This window comes from Canis lupus, chromosome 27 (assembly GCF_003254725.2).
Source record: "Canis lupus dingo isolate Sandy chromosome 27, ASM325472v2, whole genome shotgun sequence".
NCBI lineage: Eukaryota > Metazoa > Chordata > Mammalia > Carnivora > Canidae > Canis > Canis lupus.
In genome coordinates, this window is record NC_064269.1 from 38054948 (window position 1) to 38065288 (window position 10341).

Genomic DNA, 10341 nt, shown 5'->3' on the forward strand with positions numbered 1-10341 from the left:
GAAAAGACACTCTCTCTGAAAGGAATAAAGACTATGACAAAGATAATGAAGGCAAGCGGTCTTGGCACAAAGATACACAAAAAGATAAATGAAGCCAAATAGAAAGGCAGAAATAGATCCACATGTATATAGGCTCTGGATAGATGACTAAAGGCAGCATTGTAAATCACCAGAAAAAGAAGTCGTTCATTGTATGGTGCTGGGGTAATTAATTATCCAAATAGGGAAAAAATTAATTGGGTCTTTACCTCACATAATATGTAAAAATCAACTTGAGATGAGTTAAAGTTTTTTTTGTAATTTTTATTTATTTATGATAGTCACAGAGAGAGAGAGAGAGAGGCAGAGACATAGGCAGAGGGAGAAGCAGGCTCCATGCTCCGGGAGCCTGATGTGGGATTCGATCCCTGGTCTCCAGGATCACGCCCTGGGCCAAAGGCAGGCGCCAAACCGCTGAGCCACCCAGGGATCCCGAGTTAAATTTTAAATGTAAAAATCAAAGAATTAAAACTTACAGAATAATATATAGGATATTTCTAGACCTTGAGGTAGACAAGGACTTTTTAAATTTACACACAAAAAGCACTACTCATTTTCCTAAAAGAGTGAGAAATTCAGCTACATTAAAATTTAAGAATTTCTGTTAATCAAAAACTACCATAAAGTTAGTGAAAAGACAAACTACAGACTGGGAAAAGTTTTTTGTAATACATATGGATTAGTCTCTAGAACATATAAAGATCTTCTTAAAAATCAGAAATAAAAAGATAACCCCCTCAAAAAAAGATAACCCAATGGGAAAATGTGTAATAAACATAAATTAGGCATTTCACAGAAGGGGAAATATGAATGGACAGTAAGCATGGAAGGATGCTCAATCTCTTTATTATCAGAGAAATACAAAGTAAAATCACAACACAATGCCATTTCAAAATCACTGTAATGTAAAAATTAATGTCTAACAATACCAATTTAGAGAACAAGTTGGAATCCAACAATACTAGATGTGGGAGTGATGTAGGTCAACAGGAATTCTTATACACATGGACAGGTGTATACGATAGAATGGAAATTGGCACACTCACTTTTGAAACAATTCAGCATTAATAAAGTAATTTATAAACAATTACTTTATAAATTAGACATTCACAATTCTACTCCTTGGCATATACCCAAAAAATCACTTGCACATGGGCATATAACCAAAAATCCTTTGCACATGTGCACGAGGAGATAGCTACAAGAATAAACAATGATTGTTCAGTATAGCCAAAAGTAGAAACAACCTGTTAATCAACACAAGAATGAACAAATAATTTGTGGTATATTTGTAAACTGCAGCTGTATACTGAAATATGAATGAGTCTGAAATACTACTGTTAAATGAATAAAAGCAGATCCCAGGAAACTACAACAGAATGATACTATTTTTAGAAAACTAAAATATAGTATATTGCAGTATTAATAAATACTACATGTAGTATTTATTACATGTAGTAATAAATGTAGTATTGTTTACAGAACCATGCATGTGTGATAAAAAGTATTTTTGTAAACAGCAGCATAGTGGTTACTTCTGAGGAAATGGCAAGGAGAGAAAACAGAGGAGAAGCACAGTTTCAAGGTTACCGATAATATTCTGGTTGCGAAGTTGAAGGGAATGACTTTCATTATTGTGCTTTGTAAACTACATGTTAAGTGTGTTCTTTGTATCAAAAGTTATATAATAAATAATTTGAAACAATGATCAAGAAAGGTTCAGTTACAACTTAGTAACTGGTGGAATGTGGGAGTGAGGGGGAGTTGGGAACTAAGGTGCCCAGTGTGGGGAACTGAAAGGGGATGATGGTTTTCATAATAATAACTCATTGCATTAGTCAGGAAAAGCTAAATGTTGAAAAAAAAAAACATCACACTAGACCCTTTATGAGAAGGACTTGGGCCAGACTCCATTTACTTCTGGCTTCCATTCACTCCCCAGTATATCAACCAAGGTCCTAACAGCATTTATATCCCCTGAAAATCGGGGTATTCTTTCCCTAGTGTACAATTACTCTGGTATATGGCCATAGGTCCCTTTAGAAAGGATTTGATAATATTTATTGAGTATACTTTTGGTGGCATAGCAAGTTTCCTTTTTTTAAAGGGAACTACCATCTCTTTCAACTACTAACTGACACAGATCTGGAACCTGGGCAAAGGATCATGATTTTCCACTGCAGCAGCTGACGTGAGTCCTCTGCAATACTTTCACTGGCTACCCACCTCTTACTCTTAGGAATACCATGGACTATTAACCTTCACCACAGTTTCCTAGGAGTCAGGGTCCCCTAATTCCCATTCCAACCTTACCATTCACTATGGTAGTTATAGCCACCTTGCTCTTATGCCTAACTGCTTCCCTACAGCCTCTGCTGCTCTAGAATCCTATCATCCTACTGACACTAGAGAACCTAGTCTTATACAGGACTCAGTATAGCTTTTTAATCAAGTCTTGAGCCCAGGGACATTTTCTATTATTCATTTATTTGAATTTTTTCTTCTTTTGGAAGTGGTCTAAGTTCTGTATATTAGATTTCCTAGATCTGTTCTCCTAATCTTGTCTTTCTCTCATTTTTATTTCTATGTTTTTATAGGTATCTATAATTTTTCTGTATTTTCAGACCATTAGTTTAGGTCTCAGCAGTGATCATCCTCTGTTTCCCTATTGCATTTTTACTTAGATAATCATGTCTATCGGCTCTAGAAAGTCCTTTTTGTGCTCTATTGGCATTTTCTTGAGAATTCCTGGTGGGGGGTGGGGGGGCGGTGCTGAGGTTCTCTTCTAATTCTCTTTATCATTTGGCCATGGGCTATGGTTGAGTTCAACGCCCCAATACTCTCCTCCTCCCCACCCTGTGTAAGTGAAAGTAGGACCAACACTAGTGCAGCACCCCAGGCACCAGAAAACAGTTCATCCAGATACAGTGGCCTCTGCAGTGCTACTAGTGGTCAAGTCAATCACTGCTCATAGTCAGTGTGGTTCCGTGCCACTGTCACTGTATTGTGCTTCTCTCCTATGACACAGAGTGTCAGGGGCCCCTCACTATATGCTTATAACCTCTCTTGCCAAGCTGCAGCTTGCAAAGAGCTCTTTCGCATACTGCACAACTGCTGACACCCAACCCCTGGCACTAAAGAGTCTCTGTGCAAGACACATTTCCCATTCCCTGCAGAGGTCCCAATCCAGGAGCTGTGTTCTCCCTTCTATAACAAAAGCAGCTGGGGCACCTGGATGGCTCACTTAAGCCTCTACCTTTGGCTCAGGTCATGATCCCAGAGTCCTGGGATCAAGCCCTACGTCTGGCTCCCTGCTCAGCGGGGTGTCTGCTTCTCCCTCTTTTGCTCCCTCTCTCCATGCTTGTTTCCTCTCTCATTCTCTTTCTCTATCAAATAAATAAAATCTGTAGAAAAAAAAAAAGCAGCTGAATAAGGTCTCTGGCTCACTCACTCCATGGCTTTGTTCTAAAAGAGAATATACCCTTAAGAGTCTCTCCTTTAGGGGTACCTGGGTGGCTCAGTCAGTTAAGTTGACTCTTGGTTTCAGCTCAGATCATGATCTCAGGAGCCTGGCTGGGATTGAACCCCATGTTGGGCTCTGCACTGAGTGTAGAGTCTGCTTGGGTTTCTCTCTCTCCCTCTCCCACTGCTCCTCCTCTCCACACCCTGCTCACACACACTCACTGTCTCTCTCTAGAAAAATAAAAAATAATAAAAATTTTAAAAGTGTATCTCCTTTAGCAGAACCCTCCAGAAAAGTATCTGTCCCATAGCCTTGACTCGGGATATGTTCTCTTGACTGAGGCACAGTGGGGAAGGCACAGTGACCAAGGATTTCAATTCAACTTCTCCAGTGGATCATAACATTTATCTCCATATGTGTTTGACTCCTTTGGAATTTCCTAATTCTCACTCAGCCCACATTACCAGTATGGGGTATGTATTCAGGTCTTTCAACAAGCATCGATTAAACTTCTAGGTCATGCACAACTGTGAGAAGTCAGAAGTTAAGAGACAGCATATCCTAAGAAAGTACACTTGGGGTGGCTGGTTGCCTCAGGTACTTGAGCACTCAACACTTGATTTCAGCTCAGGTCATGATCTCAGGGTCATGGGATCAAGTCCCACATCAAGCTCTGCATTGGCTCTGTTCAGGGCGTGGAGCCTGCTTGGAATTCTCTCTCTCCCCCTCTGCCCCTCTTGCTCCCTACTATAAATAAATAAATAAATAAATAAATAAATAAATAAATAAATAGGAGGGAGGGAGGGAGGGAGGGAGGGACAAACATTTGTTTTAGTGATAAAGTGTTGTAAACAAATGAAATGAGAAACTTACACACACAAACACAAAGCTATAACAGTAATCCAAGAGACATGATATGCTCATAAACAAAAGTAATAGCAAAAATACAGAAACCAAAGAACCCTTGTGAGCCATATTGAGGAGGGAGACACTGTGGGACTGGGTGACTGAAGAAATATTACAGGAAAATAGTCATCCAGATTCACTCACTGTTTTCTCCCATGACATCCCTAGGAGTGTACAATATGAGGAACAATTTTTGGAAGAAAATTCCAAAAGTATTGGATGTAAGGTAGCTGGGGGACGTCCAAATGGAGGAGATAGAATATAAGTGTACAGTGTATCTAAGGCCCAGAATGAGATCTAGGTTAAATTATCATTGACATTTATTTTTTTTATTTTTATTTATTTGTGATAGTCACAGAGAGAGAGAGAGAGAGAGAGAGAGAGAGAGAGAGAGAGAGGCAGAAACACAGGCAGAGGGAGAAGCAGGCTCCATGCTCCGGGAGCCCGACGTGGGATTCGATCCCGGGTCTCCAGGATCGCGCCCTGGGCCAAAGGCAGGCACCAAACCCCTGCGCCACCCAGGGATCCCCTATCATTGACATTTAAATGATAGTTATAGCCAGAGGGGTAGATGAAGCCAACAAAGAATCCTATAAAGCCAGAAAAGCAGGTAAAGAACATTCAAGGAGCAGACAGACATAGAAACCATAAAGGAGACTGAAAAGAAGTAGAATCTGGGACGCCTGGGTGGCTCAGTGGTTGAACTTCTGCCTTCAGCTCAGGGCATGATCCTGGGGTCCTGGGATCAAGCCCCATATCGGGCTTCTTGCATGGAGCCTGCTTCTCCTGTCTCTGCCTCTCTCTCATGAATAAGTAAATAAAATCTTAAAAAAAAATAGACTCTTAGAAGAGAAAAATAAATAGAGAAAAGGGAGAGGATTTAAAAGAAAGAATCATCATCAATGTAAGCCACTGAGTACAGTCATATAGATTGTGCACTGCACAACACTGGCTAGCAGTGGACCACATGGACATTTATGGTGCCTCCAAGAATTGTGCAGTGGACCACCTGCACAACCAGGTGTGGCAGTGTTGCCTTGGGATCAAATGCCACAGTTAGGTCAAATAAGATCAGATATGTCCATTAGCTTTGACAATAAATGTAAGTCACTGGTGACCTGAGCAAAGCATTTCAGTGGTTGTGGTGAGTGCAGGAAAGAGTAGAGAAGGACATGAATGGAATGGACCTGGAGGCAGCAAGTGTGACCAACTCCCTGAAGAAGCTTGGCTATGAGAAACGAGGAAGACACTAGCAGGGGTGGGTCCATGCTGAGAAAGGGTTATTTCGTTTGTTTGAGTGATCAGTGGATCAGTTAGATTTTTATTTTATTTAGGATGGGAAATAGTTGAGCGTCATTACTTAACGAAGGGAAAGGGCCAGTTGGGAGGGAGAAATTAGAGATAAAGCACAGGTAAGCAATTCTGCCAAGACCGAAAGTTGAAAACCAGAATAAGCGGTTATCCTTGAAGAGGAGGATGATAGTTGTTACCCTGAAATGTAGTAGGGCAGGAGGAAGGACCTCACAGATGCGAGTGGAGATGAACTTATAGGGGGCAAGTGAGAATATTCATACAGTGTTTTCCTAATGACCTTCCAGGATCTCTGCTGAGAGAAAAGAGAGGGAGTTGCCAAGTAGAAATCTGCCAAGTAAGGACTCTAAGTACAAAGACGGAATTTAATCATTCCTAGGCAGAAAGAATAACCTAAAACTTACATTTTTAAAGTAAGTGCTTAGGAGCACTTGACTGGCTCAGTTGGTAGAGCATGCAACTCTTGATCCCGGGTCTGAGATGTGTTTCTGGCACTGGCTGGTTCCCGAGGAGAAAGCAGCGGTCATGGCAGCTCTCATGCACTGGGCTGGGCCCTGACCTCCCGAGATTCTGTCGGGGCTGCTACCTCCTCCCGCACCATGATGCCTGCCCAAGCATGGACAGGTTGTGGATACTTGAACCCACAACGGGCCCAGCAGCTGAGAGGGGCACACCAGCTTTAATCAGTGTCAGTAAACTCTTCAGGGCTTCTAAAAAAAAAAAAAAAAGCCCCACGCTGGGTATAGTAATGGGGTATAGGCCCCATTACTTAAAAATAATGTCTAAAAAGATAAGTGTCTAAAGATAAAATCATTAGGAAGAGAGACCGCAGCCAAGAAAGCAGAGAGGACACCTCACCCAAAAAGATATACAGATGGCAAATAAGCATACAAAAAGGTGCTACACATCACCTGTCATTGGGGAGATGCCAGTTAAAACAATGAGATACCACCACACACCTATTACAATGGCCGAAATTTGAGACACTGACAACCTCAAATGCCAGTGAGGATGTAGAGCAACAGGAACTATCACTTGCTGCTGGTGGGAATGTAAAATGGTTAGAGCCTCTATGGAAGCCCGTTTGGAAGTTCCTTATAACACACTTTTGCCATACAATTCAGTAATCATGCTACTTGGTATTTACCCAAAGATCATGAAAACTTTGTCCATCCAAACCCTGCACATGAATGTTTATAGCAGCTTTATTCGTAATTGACAAATCTTGGGAGCAACCAAGATGCACTTCAGTAGTGAATGGATACATTGTTCAGCACTTAAAAAAAGAGAGAGAGAGAAAGACCTATCCCCAAGAGAGAGAGAAAGACCTATCAAGCCATAAAGTATAAAGAAGACATGAAGAACCTTAACTGCATATTGCTAAGTGAAAGAAGCCTATCTGAAAAGACTGCATATGGTATGATTCCAACTATCCAACTGTATGACATTCTGGAAAAGACAGAATTATGGAGACAATTAAAAGGTCAGCTCTGGGGCGGGGGTGTAACATAAATGGGCAGAGAACAGAGAATTTTTAGCACAGTGAAAATACTCTGTATAATACAACAATGATGGATATAGTCATTATGCATTTATCCTAACCCATAGAATGTATAATACAAAGAGTGAACCCTAAGGTAAACTATGGACTTTGGGTTATTAGATGTGTCAACATAAGTTCATCCTTGGTAAAAAAGAAAAAAAAAAAAAAGTCCCACACTGGTGGGTGATACAGTTAATGGGGCAGGCTATGCCTGTCGGGGAGCAGAAGGCATGTGGGAAATCTCTGCACCTTCCTATCAATTTTGTTGACCTAAAACTGCTCTAAAATGTTTTAAATTTAAATTAAAAATTAAAAGTATTTTTTTAATTAAAAAAGAAAGAAAATATACAGTAACCTCATAGAGGCCCTTAATGCCCATGCAAACTCTAGTTAAAGTGGAGGGTGCCTGGCCTCCCATGCTTGTCGCCTTACTTGGCAAGATTGTGGAGTTGGCGCATCAGCAACAAGGCTCTGAGGCCATTAGCTCAAATAATTTTCCTCACTCACCAAGAAGGCTTTTAATCCTTCAGCCCCTATCAGTTTACCTACAGAGGGAGAATGCCCTGGTCCTACTGAAATGAACACACAGATCATCTGGAGTTACATTTCTCTCTGGAAATAGCAAAATTTGGATTAAAAGTTAAACTGTTTCTTTAAAGTTATAGATCTCCATGTCTTTGTTTTTGTGTTTTAACAAGATCACCCCTAACAGATTTGTATAATGCAGAACAAACAGCTGCTTCAAGGGATCCTGCATGCATAGGTGCCTCCTGTAGCCATCGACCCCCCTTGTTTACATTCTCCCTTTAGGCAAACTTGTCCAGTCCCGTGGCTTTAAATGCTGTCTATATAAACAAGACTCAAATTTATGCATCTAGCCCTGACTTCTCTCCCTGAGACTTATATATCCACTTTATCTACTTGATATCTATTTTTGTTGATCTTGATCTCCAATCTAATGTGTTCAGTATAGAGTTTCACATTTGCCTTCCCAATCCTGCTCCCCCCACTGTTTCCCCTTCTCAGTGAAGAGCATCACCGTTCTTGTCAGTGCTTAGGCCCAAAACCTAGGAGTCATCCTTTATCTCTTTCCCTCACCCTCTAAGTCCATCCAATCCAGCAGCAAGTCCTACAGTTGTACCTACAAAATACATACTAAATTTGTATAACTTCCTCCATCTGCATGCTATCCATCCATCCACTCCCCCTTGCACCCCGTCTCCACCTTAGACTAAGCCACCAACATCTCTCAGTGGGCTTAGCGGCCCAACTGGTCTGCCAGCTTCAGCTCCAAGCCACCCCAGCCTCCTACACCATGATCCATTCTTTACTCTGCAGCCAGAATGGTCTTTTAAAACGAAATTACATCACAACGCTTTTCTGTTTAAACTCTACAGTGATTTCCTCAGGAACTTCGAATAAAATTCAGACTCCTCACCATAATGGAAAATAGCCTTCCTGCCAGGCTCCTGACCACCCATCTACCCTCTCTCCTGCTACTGCTCTTTTGCTCTATGCTGCAGCCTCCTTTCTGTTGGGCTGCACTTAAGCTCTTTTACAAACCTCAGATCACAGCCATCAATATTTGCCCCCTGGGACCTGGGCCATGCTTCCACCATGGCACTGGCTCCTCCCAAACACTCAGATTACCTCATGGGAAGCGCCTTTCCTGACCACACAGCATTGCCCCACAAGCCTTCCCCTTTACTTTCTCCATTTTGTTTTCTTCATGGCACATAAAACTGGTATTTTCTTATTAACTTGTATATTCTCTCAGTCCAGTAGTAGGTAAGCCATGAGAACAGGGATCTTGTCTGCCTTGTGAATTGTATCCCTGGTGCCTGAACAGCATCTGGCAATGATAGGCACTCAATAACCACTGGCTGGATTTGATTTAGGTTCAAGAGCTGCCTTAGCCCTGGCCATGCAGGAAGAGCATCCTCTTGGACACCTTCATGCCTCCAAAGGCAGGCAAAGCAAGTAAACCTGGAGACTTCAGTTAAATCGGAAGCTAGATGGACTTTCAAGCCAGGAGTTTTTCCTTGTATCTACAATATTATAAAAGTTGCTGCCAGGCCTATGGCTTTGCCTGCCTGCCCTTCAGAGACCAGGATATCAGCTGTCCTGAGATCACCCAGGTGGCCACAACAGATGCCCCTCCTTTCCCCTCCATGGTGTTTTGTTGGGTTTTTCTATGAAAGTATTACCCATGCACGAAGAAAAACTGACAACTTCAGAGAAGTATGACAAAGCAAGAGAAGAATCATTCATTAAAAAAAAAAAAAAATCATTCATGATCATACTTTCAGCATAATGGGATAGTTTCCTAGTCTCTTTTCAATGCATGTTTTTCAGATAACCTGTAAATAGTTTTCTAACCTTTTCTTTCTCATTATGTTGCATTTATTGTCATTGGAAATTGTTCCATAAATAGAATTAAATATCTAAATAACATTTCACTGCCTGGATAATTTACTGAACCAATTCTCTTTTAGACATTTTTTTTATTCCATTCTAACATGGCTGTGGACATTTATCTCCAAATATAAATACTTTTTATGTTTTAAAATTTTTCCCCAGAATAGGGGCACCCTGTGGCTCAGTTGGTTAAGCATCCACCTCTTGATTTTGGCTCAGGTCATGATCTCAGGGTTGTGACATCAAGCCACATGTCAGGCTCCACACTTAGCATGGAGTCTGCTTAAGATCGTCTCTCTCCCTCTGCTCGTCCCTCCTGCTTGTGCTCCCTCTTTGTCTCTCACTCTCTCGCTCTCAAAAAAAAAAAAAAAAAAAAAAAAAAAAAAAAAAAATCCCCAGAATCAACACCCATCTTTACATGGCTCTTGATACAGTTCTGAATAAAACCAGGGAGAGCCAGATGAAAACCTTTAGAAAGTATAAGCATTGGAAAAACTATCAAAATCTTGTCATGCAATTGAGAATGAAAACAATACCAATTATATCACACCCCATATTTCCCTTTATAGTATTATCACAAATATGAAAAAATACATGATTGTTAACCAGTGGTCTCTCCTGCTAAACTCTAAGTCCCATGAATGCAAGGACCTTTTCCATC